The following is a 23,437-nucleotide window of genomic DNA, read 5'->3' as shown; positions in this document are numbered from 1 at the left end:
TGAGATTCTCCAGGTTGTTTAACCACTGATTCAGACTCAGTCAGTGTTTGACCATCAGTTCCTGCAGAAAAACAGATAAATATCGATTGTCTCACCACCATCGATTTTCATCAATCACAATGTTGGTTAAAAACATATCTGTTCTTACCACTCCAGTTTCCAGACAAGATGATAACAACAAGGAGAAACTTAAATCTAATCATTGTAGAAGCCATTTGTCTCTCTTCAAACTGTGTTCACCACTAATTCACTGCTGCTCTTAAACTAACAGACATGTGAAAGTGGAGCAGTCAGAATTTGCATTGACTCCTCCTCCTGAAGAAGAAACACAAATAATTTGATCAATAAAAGCAAATTACGAGATTATTTCAAATTATTTTCAAACTTTTTGATATTTTAAATCATTTTCAAAGAATTTGATATGGATTCCTGTTTTACCAAAAGATATAAAGATTTACATCAGTTTTCACTTGATTCTACACAAACTGTCATGTTATTTTGGAATCATAATCAACATAAAACTTGAACACACATTTTTTAAGGAATTACATTTCATCTGATCTTCTTTTTTTGGAACCTTTTTGTAGATGTGTTTCAGTCTTATATTGCCACATGATGTTCTATGTAGAAGCCTACATTTTATTAAACACACTGCTTACTGAACATGTTTGTCTCGTTTTTCCTTGTGTTAAACATTAATCAGGTGAGTTAGGGTCAGAGATGAAATCAATGATGGATTCCAGATAGATCTGGGAACCGTAAAGGTATTGGTATAGTTTGAGAAGTTTTAGAGTTTAGAATTTCTGCATGTATCCTCTGCATATTTAATGTCTTCTGGCCTGCTAGTGTTGATTAAACCAAATAAGAAGAATATAAATTGTGCATTATGTCATTGTTGGTGACAAAAAAATGTTAGCAGCTGGAAAATAACTGGAATGGATCATTTATATGTGGTACAGCAGTGGTGGTATATTCTACTCCAACTCAGTAAAAGGTCAGTTCACCATCTCCGATTTTTAAAGAATATTTTTTAGCAAACTGAATATGTCTGACATATCACTTAGTGGAAGTTAAAACACATTATTTATATAAAATTATGTTTTAAGTCAATGTCACCTTGAATGTTACATTTTAAATATAGTTTCAATTTTCTGAAACAGAAATTCATTCATTCAACCAAAATTTTGACTTTTGTTCATTTTAAATGTAAACATATAAAGACAGGAGACAAAAACTATATTTTTGTTGTAGGACTTTTTCTGCAATGTTTTTACAAAAGAGCAAAATAAGGTTGACAAAGTTTCCAGAGATTAAAAATGAACTGAAAGCTCCTTCTTTGGTGGTTTGATATCATCTGTTCATCTTCTGAGGGGTTTTTGTTCGGCTCTGCAGCTGGTTTGTGTCACTGTGAGTCTCTGGCACAGTAATACACAGCAGAGTCTCCAGGCTGCATATTCTGTCCATTCAGAGTCACTGTTTTACTGGAAGAGTCTAAGTCGATACTGAATTTATTCCTCAGTGAATCTTTGTAGTATGAACCTCCAGTATTTTTCCTCCCAATCCACTCCAGTCCTTTCCCTGCAGGCTGTCTGATCCAAGCTGTCCAGTAGCCCAGAGAATAAGAGACCTGACAGCTGATGGTCAGACGTTGACCTGACTGCAAAGTCTCAGGGGCTGGTTGTGTCAGCTGTTCACACTTTATACCTGTAGAGAAACACATTAAAAGTGTATTGTTACCAACAATGAATTCAATTTACTGTCATCTTGCTCTAAATAATTCTGTCTCAGTGAGACTCACAGGATGCAGCAGCCAGCAGCAGCAGCAGAGCTACAGAGAACATGATGATGATGATGAAGATGATCTGATGGGAGTTTCTCTTCCTCTGCAACTGACAGCATCAGATCAAGACTTTATAACATGATTCTTTTCATTTGCATAATACCAAACCAGCCCCACAAGAATCACAGGATAAAAATACTTTTTATGTGCTGTGGACAAGTATTAATAATATGTTTCTAATTATATTGTCCTTAAATTAATTCTGTGATTTATTTACTTGAAATTCTGAATTTATGTGTAATGTTTAAATATCATGACTAAATTAAGTTTTTAACTAATGTATTTTAATATTATGGTTCATTCATTCTTTTGTCAAAGTGCAGTAATCATATAAAAATAACTAATTATTTTTTTTAAATAATGACTTTTGTACATGTTTCAATTCTTTATTTGCTTTTTTTCTTCTGATACTACTGTAATACTGTACAGCACTTTGGTCCAGTAAATATCAGTTTTTCAATGCTTTATAAATAAAATTGACATTAACATTTTTCTACACATCGAAAATCTGAAAACCGACTCAAACATTTATTCTGTTATTCAAAAATAGTTCCTTGAGAAGCACACCTCAATTTAACACTTCTGCCATAATTTCAAAGATCAAAACATTTATTTGTTACTTGATAAAATCAGATAAATCCATTTACTCTTTTCCCCCCATGTTGTCTGACCTGGTTCATAAAACAGCAAGAAAACAAAAACACACATTTTTCACAAGAAAATATGAGAGCTGCATCTATGTTAAAGCACATGACTAGGAAGAAAGACTCCATGCTCTTATCAGCAGCATCTAATCATAACGTAGGTTAAGCTACCAAAGAGGTGAGAGTGACAGTGATCCACGAAAAGTGGTGTTAGGGCTCCCCCTGTGGTGGTTTCTTGTTAAAACTATTCATGATTACAGGAGTTTTTGTTCAGTGTTTCTGCTTTCTGTGTCACTGTGACTATCGAGCGCAGTAATAAACAGCAGAATCTCCAGCTGTCAGGCTGTTCATCTGCAGATACACCTGACTTCTGCTGTTGTCTCTGGAGATGGTGAACCGGCCTCTTACTGAGTCAGAGTAGTAGATGCTGCTGCTGCCACTGCTGATATAAGCGATCCATTCCAGACCTTTTCCAGCCGCCTGTCTGATCCAACCTATGTAAGGATCACCACTAAACCCAGAATATGTGCAGGTCAGTCTGTGAGATTCTCCAGGCCTTTTAACCACTGATTCAGACTCAGTCAGTGTTTGACCATCAGTTCCTGCAGAAAAACAGATAATTATTGATTGTCTCACCACCATCTCTTTTCGTCAATTATAATGTTGTCTAAAAACATCTCTATTCTTACCACACCAGTTTGCAAACAATATGATAACAGCAAGGAGACCCTTAAATCTTATCATTGTAGAAGCCATTTGTCTCTGTTCCTTCTGTGTTCACCACTAATTCATTGCTGCTCTTAAACTAACAGACATAAAAATGTAGCAGACAGTATTTGCATTGACTCCTCCTCTTGAAGAAGAAACACAAATCATCTGATCAAAAACAGCAAAGTTGGACAATTACTTCAGATTAGTTTTAGATATATTGATGTTGGAATTAATGTTTTAAAAAATAGATATGGATTCCTGTTTTTCCAAAACACTTAAAGGTTTACAACAGTTTTCACTTGTTTCTTCACAAACTGTCATATTAAGTTAAATTAAATATCATACATCAACAATGAAACTTGGACACAGATTGTTTAAGAAATTACATTTAATCTGATATTTATGCATTTGAAAGATTTTTGTGGATGTTTCACTCTTATATTGTCACATGATGTTCTGTGCAAAACTTTTTGTAATGTTTTTATTAAACACAATTTTCACTTACTAAATATGTTTGTCGGTTATTTTTTCTTCTTTGCTTTACAAATTAAGGTGAGTTATAGTTAGATTTGAAATCAGTGATGGATTCCAGATAGATCTGTGAACAGTAATGATGTTGGTGTATTTTAGAAAAAAAACAATATCTTAACAACATTGGGGTTAGAATCAGGTGCATATATCTCTGTATGTTTTATGCTTTCAGTCCTGCTTAAGTTGATTAAGCCAAATTGTAGGAATATAATATTTTCATTATATCATTGTTGATGACAAAAAAATATTTTTTCAGCAAACTGAATGTTTCTGACAAACCTGTTAGTGGAAGTTGAAACACATTATTTATATAAAATTATGTTTTAAGTCAATGTCAACTTGAATGTTCTGTTATAAATATAACAGTTTAAATTTTCTGAATCAGAATCAGCTTCATTCACCAACTCTGTGCTCACAAATGAGGATTTTTAATTAAACATATAAAAAGAGGAGACCATAACTATATTTTTGTTGTGGATCTATTTCTGCAATGTTTTTACAAAAGAGCAAAATAAGGTTGACAAAGTTTCCAGAGATGGACAGAGGTGTTAGGGCTCCCCTTGTGGTGGCTTCTTGTTAAAACCATTCAAGCTCTGAGGAGTTTTTGTTCAGTGTTTCTGCTTTTTGTGTCACTGTGACTATCGAGCGCAGTAATAAACAGCAGAATCTGCAGCTGTCAGGCTGTTCATCTGCAGATACACCTGACTTCTGCTGTTGTCTCTGGAGATGGTGAACCGGCCTCTTACTGAGTCAGAGTAGTAGATGTAGGTGCTGGTGTCACTAATAGTAGCGACCCACTCCAGTCCTTTTCCAGCTGCCTGTCTGACCCAAGCATTCCAGTAATGGCCACCAAATCCAGAATATGTGCAGGTCAGTCTGTGAGATTCTCCAGGCCTTTTAACCACTGATTCAGACTGAGTCAGTGTTTGACCATCAGTTCCTGCAGAAAAAACATACCAATATTTCTTGTCTTGCCTCCATTTCTTTACATCAATCATGAAACTTTTCTTTTCTTACCGCTCCAGTGTAAGTACATAATAATAACAGCAAGGAAAACCTTAAATGTAATCATTGTAGAAGCCATTTGTCTCTCTTCATGCTGTGTTCACCACTAATTCATTGCTGCTCTTAAACTAACAGATATATAAAAATGTAGCAGACAGCATTTGCATTGACTCCTCCTCTTGAAGACGAAACACAAATCGTCTGATCAAAAACAGCAAAGTTGGACAATTACTTCAGGTTAGATTTAGATATGTTGATGTTGGAATTAATGTTTTAAAAAATAGATATGGATTCCTGTTTTTCCAAAACACATAAAGCTTTACAACAGTTTTCACTTGTTTCTTCACAAACTGTCATATTAAGTTAAATTAGAAATCATAAATCAACAATGAAACTTGAACATAGATTGTTTAAGAAATTACATTTAATCAGATATTTATGCATTTGAAAGATTTTTGTGGATGTTTCACTCTTATATTGTCACATGATGTTCTGCGCAAAACTTTTTGTAAAGTTTTTATTAAACACAATTTTCACTTACTAAATATGTTTGTCTTTTTTTTTTCTTCTTTGCTTTACAAATTAAGGTGAGTTATAGTTAGATTTGAAATCAGTGCTGGATTCCAGATAGATCTGGAAACAATGATATTTGTGTGTGTTAGAAAAAAACAATATCTTAACAACATTGGGGTTAGAATCAGGTGCATATATCTCTGTATGTTTTATGTTTTCAGTCCTGCTTAAGTTGAATAAGCCAAATTGTAGGAATATAATATTTTCATTATATCATTGTTGATGACAAAAAAATATTTTTTCAGCCAATTGAATGTTTCTGACAAACCTGTTAGTGGAAGTTGAAACACATTATTTATATAAAATTATGTTTTAAGTCAATGTCAACTTGAATGTTCTGTTATAAATATAACAGTTTAAATTTTCTGAATCACAATCAGCTTCATTCACCAACTCTGTGCTCACAAATGATGATTTTTAATTAAACATATAAAAAGAGGAGACCATAACTATATTTTTGTTGTGGATCTATTTCTGCAATGTTTTTACAAAAGAGCAAAATAAGGTTCACAAAGTTTCCAGAGATGGAGAGAGGTGTTAGGGCTCCCCTGTGGTGGCTTCTTGTTAAAACTATTCATGCTCTGAGGAGTTTTTGTTCAGTGTTTCTGCTTTTTGTGTCACTGTGTCTCTCGAGCGCAGTAATAAACAGCAGAATCTGCAGCTGTCAGGCTGTTCATCTGCAGATAAACCTGACTTCTGCTGTTGTCTCTGGAGATGGTGAACCGGCCTCTTACTGAGTCAGAGTAGTAGATGCCGCCACTGTTATACCAGATATAAGCGATCCATTCCGGTCCTTTTCCAGCTGCCTGTCTGACCCAGTGCATGTCAGGATTGCCAAGCCCAGAATATGTGCAGGTCAGTCTGTGAGATTCTCCAGGCCTTTTAACCACTGATTCAGACTCAGTCAGTGTTTGACCATCAGTTCCTGCAGAAAAACAGATAATTATTGACTGTCTCACCACCATCTCTTTTCATCAGTCATGAATTTGTTTAAAAAAAAATAATCTTTTTTTTCTCACCATTTCAGTTTAAAGACAAAATAATAAAGGCAAGGAAAACATGAAATCTAATCATTTTAGAAGCCATTTGTCTCTCTTCATACTGTGTTCACCACTAATTCACTGCTGCTCTTAAACTAACAGACATGTGAAAATGAAGCATCTAGTATTTGCATTGACTCCTCCTCATGAAGAAGAAGCACAAATTATCTGATCAATAAAAGCAAATTTGGACGATTTTTTCAGGTTATTTTCAAACATTTTGATATCTGAAGACATTTTTAAACAATTTGATCTGGATTCTTGTTAGCAAAACATATAAAGCTTTACAGCAGATTTCACTTATTTCTACAAAAATTGTCAAATTATGTTGAAATCATGAATCAACAATGAAACTTGAACACAATTTGTTTAAGGAATTCCTTTTAATCTGATGTTTTTGCATTTTAGAACCTTTTAGTGGATGTTTCACTCTTGTATTGCCACATAATGTTCTATACAAAACACTGCATTTTATTAAATTCACTGTTTGCTTACTAGACATGTTTGTCCCTTCCTTTTCTTGCATTAAACATTAATCAAGTGAGTTAGAGTCAGAGATTATATCAATGACGGATTCCAGCTAAACCTGGGAAAAGAAAAGTTATTGGTATAGTTTCGGAAGAACTATTTTAACAACATTGGGGTTTAGTTTAATATGGCGCATGTATCTTCTGTATATTTTTGCGTCTCCAGTCCTGCTTGTGTTTTATATATATATATATATATATATATATATATATATATATATATATATATGTATATATATATATATATATATATATATATATATATATATATATATATATATATATATATATATATATACATATATATATACATCTTGTTTAAAGAATTACATTTAATATGATCTTTATGCATTTGGAATCTGTATGTGGATGTGTTTCAGTCCTGTACTGCCACATGATGTTGCATTTGCAGTGACTCCTCCTCTTTAGGAAGAAACAGGATCCATTTAATGTATGAAAACAAAATTGGTAGAAAATTTAAGGCTTATTGCAGATTTTACATATTTCTATATCAACCGTTACATTATTTCTAAAACAAAACTCAACTAACAAAATTTGAAAAGAAAATAAATTGTTGTAAATATTTTATTTCTCACCTGTTATGTAATTTTCATTTATGTATGTATTTATGGAATAATAAAACAAAAATATTTTCACTTGAACCACATGATGGTGAAAATCTGGAGAAACAGGAAATCATAAACTATAACATGAACTGTTTTTAACAGAGTGTGTAACTATTGTATCGTCACCTTTTGTTCTGTGCACAACTTTGTTTAATGTTAATGTATTTTATATTTAAAATAAAAACATTAAGATATATCAAACATTCTACAGGTAGGATTACTTTGAATTGATGTCTGTGTTTATTTTTAAGTCTAATCTAAAATATTAATGCAAAACCTATTTCTAATGGAGTTTAAATCTTTAGAATAGTCCCAACGTTATTTCTTCTGTGGGCAGCTTCTGGTAAATCTAAATTTGTTGGTTGTGATCAAGAAAACTGTGGTTAGGGCTCCCCCTGTGGTGCTCCTTGGTAAGATTATTCAAGCTCTGTGAAGTTTTTGTTCAGTGTTTCTGCTTTCTGTGTCACTGTGGCTGTCGAGCGCAGTAATAAACAGCAGAATCTCCAGCTGTCAGGCTGTTCATCTGCAGATACACCTGACTTCTGCTGTTGTCTCTGGAGATGGTGAACCGGCCTCTTACTGAGTCAGAGTAGTAGATGGTGCCGCTGCTCCAGCTGATATAAGCGATCCATTCCAGACCTTTTCCAGTTGCCTGTCTGATCCAAGCTATGTGAGGATTACCAAGCCCAGAATATGTGCAGGTCAGTCTGTGAGATTCTCCAGGCCTTTTAACCACTGATTCAGACTCAGTCAGTGTTTGACCATCAGTTCCTGCAGAAAAACAGATAATTATTTATTGTCTCACCACCATCTCTTTTCATCAATCACAATGTTGGTTAAAAACATGTCTGTTCTTACCACTACAGTTTGCAGACAATATGATAGCAGCAAGGAAAACCTTAAATCTAATCATTGTGGAAGCCATTTGTCTCTGTTCTTACTGTGTTCACCACTAATTCACTGCTGCTCTTAAACTAACAGACATGTAAAAGTGGAGCTGTCAGCATTTGCATTGACTCCTCCTCTTGAAGAAGAAACACAAATTATCTGATCAAAAAAAGCAAAGTTGAACAATTATTTCAGATTATTTTCAGACATTTTCATATTTGAATTCATTTTTAAAAAATTTTATGTGGATTCCTGTTTTACCAAAATATTTAAAGCTTTACAGCAGTTTTCACTTGTTTCTACTCAAACTGTCATATTAAGTTATTTTGAAATCATCAACAATGAAACTTGAACACAAATTGTTCAAGAATTTAATTTAATCTAATTTAATTTAATTAATTAATTTAATTTAATTTAATTTAATTTCTAATTTAATTTAATCTAATTAATTTAAGTTTAATCTGATCTTTATGCATTTGGAATCTTTTGGATTGTTCGGTGCAGAACCCTACATTTTATTAAACACAATGTTTGCTTACTAAACATGTTTGTCTCTTTTTTTCCCCTTGTGTTAAACATTAACCAAATGAGTTAGAGTTAATCATTAAATTATTCATGGATTCCAGACAGACCATTAAAGGTAGTTGTATTAGGAAAAACAAATGTAACAACATTGGGGTTTTTAGAGTTTAGGATATAGTGCATGTATCCTCCATATGTTTTATGTTTTCAGTCCTGCTTGTGTTGATTAAACCAAATAAGAAGAATATAATATTTGTATTATATCATTGTTGATGACAAAAAAATATATGTTTTTCAGCCAACTGAGTGTTTCTGATAAACCTGTTAGTGGAAGTTGAAACACATTGTTTATATAAAATTATGTTTTAAGTCAATGTCGTCTTGAATGTTGCGTTATAAATATAACAGTTTAAATTTTTTGAATCAGAATCAGCTTCATTCACCAACTCTGTGCTCACAAATGAGGAATGTGTTTGTTCATTTTCATTAAACGTATAAAAAGAGGAGACAAAAACGATATTTTTGTTGTGGATCTATTTCTGCAATGTTTTTACAAAAGAGCAAAATAAGGTTGACAAAGTTTCCAGAGATTAAAAATGAACTGAAAGCTCCTCCTTTGGTGGTTTGATATCATCTGTTCATCTTCTGAGGGGTTTTTTATTCGGCTCTGCAGCTGGTTTGTGTCACTGTGAGTCTCTGGCACAGTAATACACAGCAGAGTCTCCAGGCTGCATATTCTGTCCATTCAGAGTCACTGTTTTACTGGAAGTGTCTAAGTCGATACTGAATTTGTTCCTCAGTGAATCTTTGTAGTTAGAGCCTCCAGTATATTTCCACCCAATCCACTCCAGTCCTTTCCCAGCAGGCTGTCTGATCCAGTGTGTTAAATAGCTGCTCAGAGAATAAGAGACCTGACATCTGATGGTCAGACGTTGACCTGGCTGCAGAGTCACAGAGGCTGGTTGTGTCAGCTGTTCACACTTTATACCTGTAGAGAAACACATTAAAAGTGTATTGTTACCAACAATGAATTCAATTTACTGTCATCATGCTGTAAATGTCTTTGTCTCAGTGAGACTCACAGGATGCAGCAGCCAGCAGCAGCAGCAGCAGAGCTACAGAGAACATGTTGATGATGATGATGATGATGATCTGATGGGAGTTTCTCCTCCTCTGCAACTGACAGCATCAAATCAAGACTTTATAACATGATTCTTTTCATTTGCATAATACCAAACCAGCCCCACCATCACAGGATAAAAAGACTTTCTATTTGCTGTAGACCAGCATTAAGAAATAGCATGTCTCCAATTACATTGTCCTTAGTTTAATTTTGTGATTTACTTACTTGAAATTGAGAATTTCTGTGTAAAGTTTAAATATATAAAAATGCTGGCTAAATAACATATTTAAATATTATGGTTGATTTATTTTTTAGTCAGAGTGGAACGATCATACAAAAGTCCCAAATTATTTTTAAAATAATGACTTTTTTGCATCTTTGATTTCATTATATTTTTTTCTAAACATTGTCAAAATTCTGCAAACAGATTCAAACATTTACATTCACTGTTAGCAGTTATTCAATATTAGTTCCTTGATTTTAAAGATTTAAAGTCTTATTTATTACTTTTTAAAATGAGATAAATCCGTTTAGTCATTCTGCCCCCACGTTGTGTGACCTGTTTCACAAAACAGTAAGTAAACAAGGACACAATTTTTTTTGCAAGAAAATATAACAGGTGCATCCACCTTTTACAGCACATGACTAGAAAAAATGACTCCATGCTCTTATCTGTAGCATCTAACATAGGTAAAGCTACCAGAGGTGAGAGTGACAATGATCCACGAAAAGTGGTGTTAGGGCTCCCCCTGTGGTGGCTTCTTGTTAAAACTATTCATGATTACAGCAGTTTTTGTTCAGTGTTTCTGCTTTCTGTGTCACTGTGGCTCTTCGAGCGCAGTAATAAACAGCAGAATCTCCAGCTGTCAGGCTGTTCATCTGCAGATACACCTGACTTCTGCTGTTGTCTCTGGAAACGGTGAACCGGCCTCTTACTGAGTCAGAGTAGAAGATGCCACCACTGTCACCCCAGATATAAGCGATCCATTCCGGTCCTTTTCCAGCCGCCTGTCTGATCCAAGCTATGTGGGGAGTGCTACTAAACCCAGAATATGTGCAGGTCAGTCTGTGAGATTCTCCAGGCCTTTTAACCACTGATTCAGACTCAGTCAGTGTTTGACCATCAGTACCTGCAGAAAAACAGATAATTATTGATTGTCTCACCACCATCGATTTTCATCAATTAAAATGTTGTCTAAAAACATGTCTGTTCTTACCACACCAGTTTGCAAACAATATGATAACAGCAAGGAGACCCGTAAATCTAATCATTGTAGAAGCCATTTGTCTCTCTTCATGCTGTGTTCACCACTAATTCATTGCTGCTCTTAAACTAACATATATAAAAATGTAGCAGACAGCATTTGCATTGACTCCTCCTCTTGAAGAAGAAACACAAATCATCTGATCAAAAACAGCAAAGTTGGACAATTACTTCAGATTAGTTTTAGATATATTGATGTTGGAATTAATGTTTTAAAAAATAGAGATGGATTCCTGTTTTTCCAAAACACATAAAGCTTTACAGCATTTTTCACTTGTTTCTTCACAAACTGTCATATTAAGTTAAATTAAAAATCATAAATCAACAATGAAACTTGGACACAGATTGTTTAAGAAATTACATTTAATCTGATATTTATGCATTTGAAAGATTTTTGTGGATGTTTCACTCTTATATTGTCACATGATGTTCTGCGCAAAACTTTTTGTAATGTTTTTATTAAACACAATTTTCACTTACTAAATATGTTTGTCAGTTTTTTTTTTCTTCTTTGCTTTACAAATTAAGGTGAGTTATAGTTAGATTTGAAATCAGTGCTGGATTCCAGATAGATCTGTGAACAGTAATGATGTTGGTGTATTTTAGAAAAAAAACAATATCTTAACAACATTGGGGTTAGAATAAGGTGCATATATCTCTGTATGTTTTCTGTTTTCAGTCCTGCTTAAGCTGATTAAGCCAAATTGTAGGAATATAATATTTTCATTATATCATTGTTGATGACAGAAAAATATTTTTTCAACAAACTGAATGTTTCTGACAAACCTGTTAGTGGAAGTTGAAACACATTATTTATATAAAATTATGTTTTAAGTCAATGTCAACTTGAATGTTCTGTTATAAATATAACAGTTTAAATTTTCTGAATCAGAATCAGCTTCATTCACCAACTCTGTGCTCACAAATGAGGATTTTTAATTAAACATATAAAAAGAGGAGACCATAACTATATTTTTGTTGTGGATCTATATCTGCAATGTTTTTACAAAAGAGCAAAATAAGGTTGACAAAGTTTCCAGAGATGGAGAGAGGTGTTAGGGCTCCCCTGTGGTGACTTCTTGTTAAAACTATTCATGCTCTGAGGAGTTTTTGTTCAGTGTTTCTGCTTTTTGTGTCACTGTGGATGTCGAGCGCAGTAATAAACAGCAGAATCTGCAGCTGTCAGGCTGTTCATCTGCAGATACACCTGACTTCTGCTGTTGTCTCTGGAGATGGTGAACCGGCCTCTTACTGAGTCAGAGTAGTAGATGCTGCTGCTGCCACTGCTGATATAAGTGATCCATTCCAGACCTTTTCCAGCTCCCTGTCTGATCCAAGCCATAGCATAATGACCACCAAACCCAGAATATGTGCAGGTCAGTCTGTGAGATTCTCCAGGCCTTTTAACCACTGATTCAGACTGAGTCAGTGTTTGACCATCAGTTCCTGCAGAAAAAACATACCAATATTTCTTGTCTTGCCTCCATTTCTTTACATCAATCATGAAACTTTTCTTTTCTTACCGCTCCAGTGTAAGTACATAATAATAACAGCAAGGAAAACCTTAAATGTAATCATTGTAGAAGCCATTTGTCTCTCTTCATGCTGTGTTCACCACTAATTCACTGCTGCTCTTAAACTAACAGATATATAAAAATGTAGCAGACAGCATTTGCATTGACTCCTCCTCTTGAAGACGAAACACAAATCGTCTGATCAAAAACAGCAAAGTTGGACAATTACTTCAGGTTAGATTTAGATATGTTGATGTTGGAATTAATGTTTTAAAAAATAGATATGGATTCCTGTTTTTCCAAAACACATAAAGCTTTACAACAGTTTTCACTTGTTTCTTCACAAACTGTCATATTAAGTTAAATTAGAAATCATAAATCAACAATGAAACTTGAACATAGATTGTTTAAGAAATTACATTTAATCAGATATTTATGCATTTGAAAGATTTTTGTGGATGTTTCACTCTTATATTGTCACATGATGTTCTGTGCAAAACTTTTTGTAAAGTTTTTATTAAACACAATTTTCACTTACTAGATATGTTTATCTTTTTTTTTCTTCTTTGCTTTACAAATTAAGGTGAGTTATAGTTAGATTTGAAATCAGTGCTGGATTCCAGATAGATCTGGAAACAATGATATTTGTGTGTGTTAGAAAAAAACAATATCTTAACAACATTGGGGTTAAAATCAGGTGCATATATCTCTGTATGTTTTATGTTTTCAGTCCTGCTTAAGTTGATTAAGCCAAATTGTAGGAATATAATATTTGTATTATATCATTGTTGATGACAAAAAAATATTTTTTCAGCCAATTGAATGTTTCTGACAAACCTGTTAGTGGAAGTTGAAACACATTAATTATATAAAATTATGTTTTAAGTCAATGTCAACTTGAATGTTCTGTTATAAATATAACAGTTTAAATTTTCTGAATCAGAATCAGCTTCATTCACCAACTCTGTGCTCACAAATGAGGATTTTTAATTAAACATATAAAAAGAGGAGACCATAACTATATTTTTGTTGTGGATCTATATCTGCAATGTTTATACAAAAGAGCAAAATAAGGTTGACAAAGTTTCCAGAGATGGAGAGAGGTGTTAGGGCTCCCCTGTGGTGACTTCTTGTTAAAACTATTCAAGCTCTGAGGAGTTTTTGTTCAGTGTTTCTGCTTTCTGTGTCACTGTGGCTCCCGAGCGCAGTAATAAACAGCAGAATCTGCAGCTGTCAGGCTGTTCATCTGCAGATACACCTGACTTCTGCTGTTGTCTCTGGAGATGGTGAACCGGCCTCTTACTGAGTCAGAGTAGTAGATGCCACCACTGCTGTACCAGATATAAGCGATCCATTCCGGTCCTTTTCCAGCCGCCTGTCTGATCCAAGTTATGTAAGGATCACCACTAAACCCAGAATATGTGCAGGTCAGTCTGTGAGATTCTCCAGGCCTTTTAACCACTGATTCAGACTCAGTCAGTGTTTGACCATCAGTACCTGCAGAAAAACAGATAATTATTGATTGTCTCACCACCATCTCTTTTCATCAGTCATGAATTTGTTTAAAAAAAACTAATCTTTTTTTCTCACCATTCCAGTTTAAAGACAAAATAATAAAGGCAAGGAAAACATGAAATGTAATCATTGTAGAAGCCATTTGTCTCTGTTCTTACTGTGTTCACCACTAATTCACTGCTGCTCTTAAACTAACAGACATGTAAAAATGGACCATCTAGTCTTTGCATTGACTCCTCCTACTGAAGAAGTATCACAAATAATTTGATCAATAAAAGCAAATTTGGACGATTTTTTCAGATTATTTTCAAACATTTTGATATTTGAATTCATTTTCAAAAAATGTTTGTGGATACCTGTTTTAACAAAACATATAAGGTTTTACATCAGTTGGCCTGACCCCAAAAGCCAGAAGGGTGTTAGAAAATCCCTGGATGGATGGATGGATCATTGTTGATGACAAAAATATACGCATTTTTGTTAAACTGAATGTTTCTCTTAGTGGAAGTTGAAACACATTATTTATATAAAATTATGTTTTAAGTCAATGTCACCTTGGACTTTACATTATAAATATAAGTTTCAATTTTCTGAATCAGAATCAGCTTCATTCACCAACTCTGTGCTCACAAATGAGGATTTTCCCTTTTGTTCATTTTAAAAGTAAGCATATGAAAAGAGGAGACAAAAACTATATTTTTATTGCAAGGATCTTTTCTGCAATGTTTTTACAAAAGAGCAAAGTAAGGTAGACAAAGTTTCCAAAGATTATAAATGAACTAAAAGCTCCTCCTTTGGTGGTTTGATATCATCTGTTCATCTTCTGGGGGGTTTTTGTTCGGCTCTGCAGCTGGTTTGTGTCACTGTGAGTCTCTGGCACAGTAATACACAGCAGAGTCTCCAGGCTGCATATTCTGTCCATTCAGAGTCACTGTTTTACTGGAAGTGTCTAAGTCGATACTGAATTTGTTCCTCAGTGAATCTTTGTAGTATGAACCTCCAGTATATTTCCACCCAATCCACTCCAGTCCTTTCCCAGCAGGCTGTCTGATCCAAGCTGTTGCATAGGTGGTCATAGAATAAGAGACCTGACATGTGATGGTCAGACGTTGACCTGGCTGCACAGTCTCAGAGGCTGGTTGTGTCAACTGTTCACATTTTATACCTGGAGAGAAAAACATTAAAACCATATTGTTAATGAATTCAATTTACTGACATCATGCTGTAAATGTTTCTGTCTCAGTGAGACTCACAGGATGCAGCAGCCAGCAGCAGCAGCAGCAGAGCTACAGAGAACATGATGATGATCTGATGGGAGTTTCTCCTCCTCTGCAGCTGACAGCATCAGATCAAGACTTTATAACATGATTCTTTTCATTTGCATAATACCAAACCAGCCCCACTAGAATCACGGATAAGAAGACTTATGTGCCGTGGACCAGCATTAAGAAATAGCATGTCTATAATTACATTGTCCTTATTTTAATTTTGTGATTTATTTACTTGAAATTGAGAATTTCTATGTAAAGTTTAAATATATAAATATACTGGTTAAATAACATATTTAAATATAATTGATTTATTCTTTTGTCAGATTGGAACGATCATACAAAAATCACAAATTATTTTTAAAATAATGACTTTTGTGCATGTTTGATTTCATTATGTTTTTTTTCTAAACATTTTCAAAATTCAGCAAACAGATTCAAACATTTACATTCACTGTTAGCAGTCATTCAATATTAGTTCCTTAATGAGTTTAAAGATTTAAAGTCTTATTTATTACTTGTAAAAATGAGATAAATCCGTTTAGTCATTTCACCCCCATGTTGTATGACCTGTTTCACAAAACAGTAAGTAAACAAGGACACAATTTTTTTTTTTGCAAGAAAATATAACAGGTGCATCCACCTTTTACAGCACATGACTAGAAAAATGACTCCATGCTCTTATCAATAGCATCTAACATAGGTAAAGCTACCAGAGAGGTGAGAGTGACAGTCACCTATGAAAAGTGGTGTTAGGGCTCCCCCTGTGGTGGCTTCTTGTTAAAACTTTTCATGACGACAGGAGTTTTTGTTCAGTGTTTCTGCTTTCTGTGTCACTGTGGCTCCCGAGCGCAGTAATAAACAGCAGAATCTGCAGCTGTCAGGCTGTTCATCTGCAGATACACCTGACTTCTGCTGTTGTCTCTGGAGATGGTGAACCGGCCTCTTACTGAGTCAGAGTAGTACATGTAGCTGCTGTCATAGTAGATATAAGCGATCCATTCCAGACCTTTTCCAGCCGCCTGTCTGATCCAAGCTATGTAAGGAGTACTACTAAACCCTGAATATGTGCAGGTCAGTCTGTGAGATTCTCCAGGCCTTTTAACCACTGATTCAGACTCAGTCAGTGTTTGACCATCAGTTCCTGCAGAAAAATCGATTATTTATTGTCTCACCACCATCTCTTTTCATCAATCATAATGTTGGCTAAAAACGTGTCTGATCTTACCACACCAGTTTGCAGACAAGATGATAACAACAAGGAGAAACTTAAATCTAATCATTGTAGAAGCCATTTGTCTCTGTTCTTACTGTGTTCACCACTAATTCACTGCTGCTCTTAAACTAACAGACATGTAAAAGTGGAGCATTCAGCATTTGCATTGACTCCTCCTCCTGAAGAAGAAACTGGATCCATTTGATCTATGAAAACAAAATTTAAGGTTGATTGCAGATTTTACATATTTCTACATCAACTGTCATAATATTACATTATTTCTAAAACACAACTCAACTAATTCAATTTGAACAGGAGTTGTTATACATATTTTATTTCTGACCCATTATGTAATTTGCATTTGTGGATGTATTTGTGGAAGGATCAAACAAGATATTTTCAGTTGAACCACATGATGAAAATGTGAGGAAACAGGAAATCATAAACTAGAACATGAACTGTTTTTAGCAGAGTGTGTTTAACTCCTGTATTGTCACCTTTTGATCTGTGCAGAACTTTTTTATTGTCATGTTAAACATTTTGTTCCTTTCCAATACATGTTTCTTTCTTTTTGCTTTGTATTACACAATAAAATTTGATGAGTTAGAGTTAGAAATCAAATCAAGAATGGCTGCATGAAATGTTTCACTCATTCATTTGAAGTGTCAATGATCACTGAGCCTCTAAACTTCACATTCAGTCCTTCAGAATCTGATGGAGTTTTCAAGCATTGGTTCATATTTTCAGAAAACAACTAGTTATTACTAAAACGTATTATTTCAATAGGAAATTTTGAAACTGAAAAATGTCTTTAGTTGTGAAATTTAAATTCCTCTTGGTAATAGTTTAGCAAAAGAGGATTTTATAGTTTAGATTATTTTGGTAAATCATTTGACATATACTGATACTGAATTTGTTCCTCAGTGAAATTTTGTAGTAAGAACCTGCAGTATATTTCCACCCAATCCACTCCAGTCCTTTCCCAGCAGACTGTCTGATCCAAGCTGTGTAGTAGCTGCCCAGATCATAAGAGACCTGGTAGCTGATGGTCAGACGTTGACCTGGCTGCACAGCCTCGGAGTCTGGCTGTGTCAGCTGTTCACACTTCACACCTGGGGACAAACACAGTAAAACTCAGTTAACAACAATGGAGATTCATTTCAGTTTGTTCATCCATTAAATGTTTCTAACTCAGAGAGACTCACAGCATCCAGCAGCAGCAGCAGAGATACAGAGAACATGATGATGATGTGATGGGAGTTTCTCTTCTCCTGACAGCAACAGATCAGGTTTTTAAAAGGACAAGGCTTAATTTGTATAATGACTGAACATGCTGTCAGAATGTTTGAAGTAAACATCAACTATTAATTTCAAGACCAAGTAGAGTAATCTGTTGCAATAAAGAAAAGAAAAACACAACATTTTAATGTCTTTTTTATTGTGTGCAAACCACTAGTTTCAGTCCAATGTAGAAATCAAAAACATTACAAGAATAATCGTTAATTTACATTAACTTTTATGTTTTAAGCAAAAGGGATTAGAAAGTCTCAGTTACACATCACTGTATTTGTGTAATCTATAGGCAGAAACTCAATGTTCCATCATTTATATCCATTAAAGGAACTGAATGTTCCTTTATTAATGAATATTAATAATTATTAATAATTATTAATATTCATTAATAAAGGAATATTTAGTTTTTGCCTATAGAGTTTTAGGACTTTTCGCTATAAGTAGTTTGCCTCTGAAAAAGATTACCTTTATAGTATTATTCACTGTGTAAGAGCAATTTACATTTTCATCTCTTTCGTTTTGAAAAACTGTTTTAGATTTTTTCTCTCTCTCTCTTTTGGAAGTACATTTTTTCTTTATGTACTTACGAATATGCACTTGACCTACATGGAATATTTAACCTATATCTGAGTTAGTATGAGTTCTTGTTTTTAATTTAATAACCAACAAATACTGCAGTTATAACCTACAATAATGCTTTTAAATGTTTTCTTTTTAAACATGAGACGATCTGAGTGGTTTAAGGTTTCCTCAACTGTTCCAGAAATGACTTTCAAACAAGTTCACCAAATGTTCTTTTCCTATAAAATTAAGCTACATATACGGCAAATTAATCATATTTTTGTCACAGTAAGTAATGAAGAATTTTTTAAATAAATATTCAAATAATATGATAAAATTTGTGTTATAAACACGTTTGTATTTATGTCAAGGTTGTGGTCTTGGACAGATTTTTTTTTATCCATATGCAGTGAGACTTGACAAAACAGAAGATTTCAATAAGTGGTCTGCTTTATGACATGTTTATTACTACAATCCTGTTGTGCATGCAGTATTTTCTTGTTGTTCTGCCATTGACTGTCATTCAAAAACAATTTCAAAGAGAAATCTAAGAAAATGTAAAGAAACAGTAACTATTCTATCAGTGAAAATACTTTCTTGTGTCTATTTTATCTTGAGTCTTAATTTATTCTGGTCATTAAATACCAATAAAAAAAACCTGAAAGAAAAATAATACATTTTAAAACGGTTTCAAAATTCTTTCTTCAGTGAGGAGTTTGTATATGTTGGTTGTGACAAATATGAGCGGTTCTCAGGCTCCACTTGTTGAAACTATTTATGCTCATTGTGTTTGTCTCTAATTTACTGCAGGTCTTGAACTCTCTCACAGACATGTAAAGGTGTTGTTTTGCAACAACTCCTCCCCCTGCTAAGACATTCAATTTTAATAACTCTCTTATATATGTTTTAAATTAAACACACTTTGATCAGATCAAACAAACACAATTCCTTCTCTTTAAACCACAAGTTGAGGAAAAGAAATAAAAGTAAAAATCATTCTTTACAGCGGGAGTCCTCTGAATTTAGATTTGTAATATTATATGAAAATTTAGGTTTGTTTAAATGTTATGCTTATTTCATTCAGGTTTAGTAAGACTGAAATGCTGCATGATGAAGAGGACAGCAGAGGCTCAAGGGAAAATTTGACTCAAGGCAAAACTGACACCGAAAGCAACATCTACTGTATGTTTTCTCTCTTTTTTATAAACCATGCTGCAGGCAGTATTTGTAAAATACAGGTGTGGGCTATTTACAATGTTTTATATTCAGGTGTGCTCAATAGTCTGGAAATTCTGCAAACAAAGAAAAAGTCCATGTTAGAAGGCATTAGCTTTATCCTAATGTTTATGATGTGAACTTTACACACTTTCTGCTGATTCATATTTTTATCACTTTGTTTGAGGCAAACAGCATTTTCTACAATGTCTAATTTCAGAACGTATTCTTTAATGTGATTCTCATATTGATTTTTTTTAGTATTATTATTATTTTCAATGAATGTCCTCATGTTTGATTCATAACATTTCACATAACTTCTCATTTAACCTGATTATAAATAGTCTTTGAGCGCCCCCTTCTGGTTGCTTCATGTAACCTATTCATGTCCTGAGGGGATTCGTAAAGCTCTGCTGATTGTGCCACTGTGGGAAACCTGGCACAATACCAGTTTGTCATGTCAACAATATACGTTCAAAGCTTTTAGTCAAGCAGTATTTTATTAGATGCAATGTTAAGATTTTACGTAGTTATTAACTGATAACAACTAGTTAAAAGAAAAACCAATTTTGAAAAAAAAAAAAAAAAAAAAGTAAATGTAGAACAGAGCTGGACACACAATGTGCCAAAAAAACTTTATCTTCTACTGATTTCAATACTGTTTGTAGCTTGCATTAAAATCTCAATATTTACCAAGTAATGTAAAGGTGGCACTTTTAATGGACTTTTAATGCAACTTTTAAAGCACATTTGCATTGAACGTATCATTATTTACCGAATGAAACTTCATGACAACAGTCATAAACATTTATAAAGACTCTTTAATGTTCATGACAGATGTTACATCATGTTTATGACAGTGTCATGCCAGTTTTATGTACACTCCATCAAATAAAGTGTTACCTCATCTTGTTAGCACTTTTTTTCTAATAATGATAATGAAAACATACTTTTTCATTTTCTTACTTCCTTAAGAAAATGAAACGGTATGTTGTTTTATAAGATAATGTATCTTTTACAGTGCCAGCAGGGGCGCAACTACATATTATTAAGGTGGATGTGAAAACGTACCTTCCTTTCTCACAAGGAAGGTACGTCAGGGTGAAGAAGCGTATAAAACAGCTCGCTCTATAATGTTAGTGAGGATGAACACAGTCAGTTAAAAAAAAACACTGCCATAAAATACTGGCGAGTTAAAAATAACTCACCCTGAACTACCATGATGGATATAATGTATGTAATATTCAATCAAGCTGCTCCTGTCCAATAAACGTGTATCATTAATGAAGGGGAAAAAATTCAATACAGACTTTCAGTAAGTTTATGGTCTGGTTCGCAGAGAATGCAGTTAAATTTGCATACTCTGCAAATTAAAAAAAAAACTAACCTTAGTGAAGTAAATTGTTATCAAAACATTTGGAATTGTAATCATTTCTTTTTTTAAAAAAAAAATAAAAGTTTTCTTTAAAAAACTTTTTTTTTTAATTAAATAACTAATTTTTGCCTCATGAACTTAAAAAGTTATTTGTAAAACATAAACTTTTATTTGCACACATCAGAAATCTTTTGTTGTGATGTTTAGGCCCTGCCCATGACGTCATGTGAGAATCACAAGCAAAACTTTGAATTACAAACAAAAGCTTTGAATAGCAAGTAAAGATTTGTGACATGTGCAAAAAAAGTTTGTTTTACTAATAATTTTTTCACATCATAAAACAAAAATTTGTGATTTTAATTTAAATAAAAGTTTTTTAAGCCAAACTTTTTTTTGTTTAATAAATGTTACACTAAAAATGTTTTGATCACAATTTTATTTAATTGAGGTTATTTAGTTTTTTATATAATAATTGTGAAACAACTTGAACCCCAAAGCAGAGGTCTCATTTTCTCTGAAATTAATATTATGTTGAGCTACGAACTGAAAAACATATTGGTTTAAACACAAGGGTTGTGTTTGGTAGTGCAATTTAATATAGTGTTCTGATCATAATTCATTATGGTTTTTTTTTTTGTTTTTGTTTTTTCAGTTCAAAAATGCCACATAAAGAAAGACGTCAGAAATAAAAAAGAAAGGATCTGCTACAAGCAGCCAAAGGTGGTGGATTGTTGACCAACTGGGTCAGAACGAGGACTGCAGGTAAGAACAAAGAAATAAAGGTTCTCACCATGATCAACATGCAGTTTTTGGTAGTGAACAATATATTTAATATTACAAGGCAGCTGTTATGTTTTTTTTATGTTAAGATGTAATAACTCTAGTTGTACAGTAGGTAAAGCTGCCAGACAGGTGAGACTTACAGACATCAATGAAAAGTGGTGTTAGGGCTCCCCCTGTGGTGCTTCTTGTTAAAGCTATTCAAGCTCTGAGGAGTTTTTGTTCAGTGTTTCTGCTTTCTGTGTCACTGTGGCTCCCGAGCGCAGTAATAAACAGCAGAATCTCCAGCTGTCAGGCTGTTCATCTGCAGATAAACCTGACTTCTGCTGTTGTCTCTGGAGATGGTGAACCGGCCTCTTACTGAGTCAGAGTAGTAGATGCCACGACTGTTATACCAAATATAAGCGATCCATTCCGGTCCTTTTCCAGCTGCCTGTCTGACCCAGTGCATGTCAGGATTGCCAAGTCCAGAATATGTGCAGGTCAGTCTGTGAGACTCTCCAGGTTTTTTAACCACTGATTCAGACTCAGTCAGTGTTTGACCATCAGTACCTACAGAAATCAGATAATTATTTATTGTCTCACCACCATCTCTTTTCATAAATCAGGATTTAAATTGTCTTGTCACCATTTCTTTATATCTATCATGAGTTTGGTTAAAAACATAAATATATTTTTTTCTTACCGCTCCAGTTTAAGGACCATATAATAAAGGTAAGGAAAACCTGAAATGTAATCATTGTAGAAGCCATTTGTCCCTGTTCATTCTGTGTTCACCACTGATTCACTGCTGCTCTTAAACTAACAGACATGTAAAAATGGAGCATTCAGCATTTGCATTGACTCCTCCTCCTGAAATAGAAACACAATTAGTTTGATCAATGAAAGCAAATTTTGATAATTTTTTTCAGGTTATTTTCAAACATTTTGATATCTGAAGACATTTTTAACCAATTTGATGTGGATTCTTGTTAGCAAAACATATAAAGCTTTACAGCAGATTTCACTTATTTCTACAAAAAATGTCAAATTATGTTGAAATCATGAATCAACAATGAAACTTGAACACAATTTGTTAAAGGAATTGCTTTTAATCTGATGTTTTTGCATCTAGAACCTTTTTGTGGATGTTTCACTCTTGTATTGCCACATGATGTTCTGTACAAAACCCTGCATTTAATTAAACACACTGTTTGCTTACTAAACATGTTTGTCCCTTTTTTTTATTGCTTTACACATTAATCAAGTGAGTTAGAGTCAGAGATTAGATCAACGACGGATTCCAGCTAAAGCTGGGAAAAGTAAAGTTATTGGTATAGTTTCGGAAGAATCATTTTAACAACATTGGGGTTTAGTTTAATATGGTGCATGTATCTTCTGTATATTGTGTTGAAATAAGAAATAAG

The sequence above is a fragment of the Poecilia mexicana genome, unplaced genomic scaffold, assembly GCF_051168715.1.
Source record: "Poecilia mexicana isolate PSO_F unplaced genomic scaffold, ASM5116871v1 scaffold_8, whole genome shotgun sequence".
Classification (NCBI taxonomy): domain Eukaryota; kingdom Metazoa; phylum Chordata; class Actinopteri; order Cyprinodontiformes; family Poeciliidae; genus Poecilia; species Poecilia mexicana.
This window is presented reverse-complemented; position numbering follows the sequence as displayed.